The following is a 2,863-nucleotide window of genomic DNA, read 5'->3' as shown; positions in this document are numbered from 1 at the left end:
TATTATTAGCTCCATGGAGGAATTCGTGGACTTCGCCTTCTTAAACCTGCAAGTCGGTAACCCTTCTTTTGGGGAGCTCATAGAGAATCTTGAGTATCACCTAAACGTTGCAAAGTGGACTTTTGTCGTTAGGCGTATTTCCCAATCCTCCTTCTTCATTCAGTTTTCAGATCTAGAGTCTCTATCCAAAGCCTGCTCTAAGGACTATTTCGACATGGGGACTTTCGGTGGAGTCTTCTCCCCCTGGTCTGAGTCATCAGGCCTCAAAGTCTTACCTAAGTTTATCTATGTTTGGGTGGATATCCTAGACCTCCCTCTTCATCTTTGGGACATAGAGTTCATTAAGCTCTTGATGGAGGAGATTGGGGACGTCATTTCTGTCTCGAATGATATTATCTTCAAAAAGCACGCCAAAAATTGCAAAGTTTTGTTAAGCATCAAAGATGTTTCTAAGATCTCCAGATCTATTACTTTCAGGTATGCGTCTCCGGACGATATCCATCTTATGGAAGGTTCAGTCAAGCTCCGTGTTATTGGGAAGCCTCTTCCCGGCAACAAAGGCAAGTGCAGGGAACTCTTTGAATGTTTTGTCCGTAGAGAGGGTGCCCCATCGTTTTCCCCTGATGATTCCATTATGGTCCCAAACACGGTCTACTCTTCCTTAGAAGTCAACAAAAATGATATAGCTGCCCCCCCTCCAAATCAAAGGTAAACAAGTGGTGGTTGAAGAGGAGGGACCACAACTGCCTCCTCCTCCCCTACAGCCTATTCCAGAGTATCTGCCCCTTTCTCCTCCTAATCTCCTTGATGTGGTTTATCAAGGTATCAATATCCAGATTACCAGGGATTCTTGGGCTAGATTGTCCTCTATTCTGCCTCCCCGTGAAGATGCTCTTCAAATGTCTATCAACCAAGAGCCCCCCTCCTCTCCGACAGCTCTGGGGACTCTCTTGATGTAGCCTCCTCTTCGGATCGCCCTCCAGGGTTCGAAAAGCCTAAGAAGGTTTCTAAGAAAAAGTCGGCCAAAAAGCTGCTCTCCCAACTCCCGCACAGAAAGCATCTGGCCATCATGAAGAAAGCTTCCCATTGGGAGGCTCAAAGGGTAAATCATCCTCCTCTTCTTCTACTCAGCCTATTAACTCCATTAACTTGCAGAACCTTTTAGAAGTCTTTGTAAACTGTGGAATTAAGGAACCTGTAGACCTTCAAGGCCTTCATGATATACTTGAAGCGGAGAGAAATGAAGTGTAGTCCTTCCTAGCCTCCCCTCAGGTTATTCGTTCCAAGTTGTTTTTTTTTCTTGTCAATGAAAGTGGGTTCTTGGAATGTCAGAGGGTTAAACAACCTACTAATCGTAGATTAGTCAAGGAGTGTATTAACCTAGCCAAATTGGATATTGTTGGGCTTCAGGAATCGAAATTTAATTCCCCTAATCCCCTTACTCTCAGAAGGTTGGGAGGTAGTAACATTTCTTCCTGGATCTCCCTTGATGCTACTGACTCTAGGGGTGAGGTTTTGCTGGGTTAGAATGATTCCATTCTTTCCTATTCTTCCTCATCTATAGGTATCTTTTCTGTATCGGTCACCTTCACTCTTAAAGCCTCAAATTGGTAGTTTGTCGCTACCTCAGTCTATGCTCCCCATGATAAAGAGGATTGGGAGGTCTGGTAGTAGGAATTGTCCCGCATTAGGTCTTTCCACTCTCTGCCTTGGGTGGTCTTCGAGGATTTTAATATGACCCTCAGTCTTGAGGAGAGAAGTGGGAGATTCGGATCTATCAAAGACATCTCCTCTTTCAAAAACCTCATTGACTCCCTCAACCTCTTAGATATCCCGCTCAGTAGTAGGAAATTCACGTGGTCAAACCAAAGATCCGTCCCAGTTCTAGCCAGATTAGACAGATTCTTCATATCCACGGATTTTGAATCCCAGTTTCTCCTCCTCATCCAAGTAGCTTTCCCTTCCTCCTGTTCTGACCATTGTCCTATTGTTCTTGACACAGGTGGGCCTCAATTATCGTCCATCTTCGGATTTTAAAAACCTTGGCTTCTATTCCCATCATTCTCCCCCTTCATTATCTCTTGTTGGAACTCATTCTCTACCCAGAGTGTCCAGCCAGATTCCTTCCAACTGAACCTCAAATTGATTCGCATAAGAATTAAATGGTGGAAGAGATCTGTCCTTGGCTCCCTTAACAAGTTGAAAGCTCATGCCATCTCCTCCATCAACTCCCTAAACCCTCTTGAGGAGCAGAGAGTGCTCTCTGATTCTGAACTTCACCACAGACTCCTCCTTAAGGAGAATTTGTTCTTGTTGGCTAGGGCAGAAGAATCCAAATAGCATCAGAGAGCCAAGATTCAATGGCTTAAAGAAGACGATAACAACATTGCCTTCTTTCATAAACAAGCATCCTTTCAAAGAAGGAAAAACTTCATTCCCCACCTCATCATAAAATAATTCTCTCATTTCTTCTGATTCAGAAATCAAACAGGCCTATCAAGACTATTTCTCAAACATTTTCTCATCTCCTAGAAACTCCAAATTGCTTGTTGACTGGCAAATGTTATATCCTGCTCCCCAACCAGACCTCTCCTCTCTTGATTCCCAATTAACTCCGGAGGAAATTAAAAAGGTTGTATTTGACCTCCATCCAGATAAATCCCCAGGTCCTGATGGACTTCCCCTCCTCTTCTTCCATTCTTTTTGGGACTCTATCCAGCAGGAAGTTATCTATTTCATTCAATCTCTTCACTCAAACAGTCACTTCCTTCATAACATAAATTTCTCATTCATTTGCCTCACTCCAAAGAAGGATGGGGCAGTCACTCCCAAGGACTTTAGACCAATCTCTCTAATCAATATC

This window comes from Asparagus officinalis, chromosome 7 (assembly GCF_001876935.1).
Source record: "Asparagus officinalis chromosome 7, Aspof.V1, whole genome shotgun sequence".
NCBI classification, from domain to species: domain Eukaryota; kingdom Viridiplantae; phylum Streptophyta; class Magnoliopsida; order Asparagales; family Asparagaceae; genus Asparagus; species Asparagus officinalis.
The sequence above is the reverse complement of the archived record's forward strand: the minus strand, read 5'-3'. Positions refer to the sequence as shown.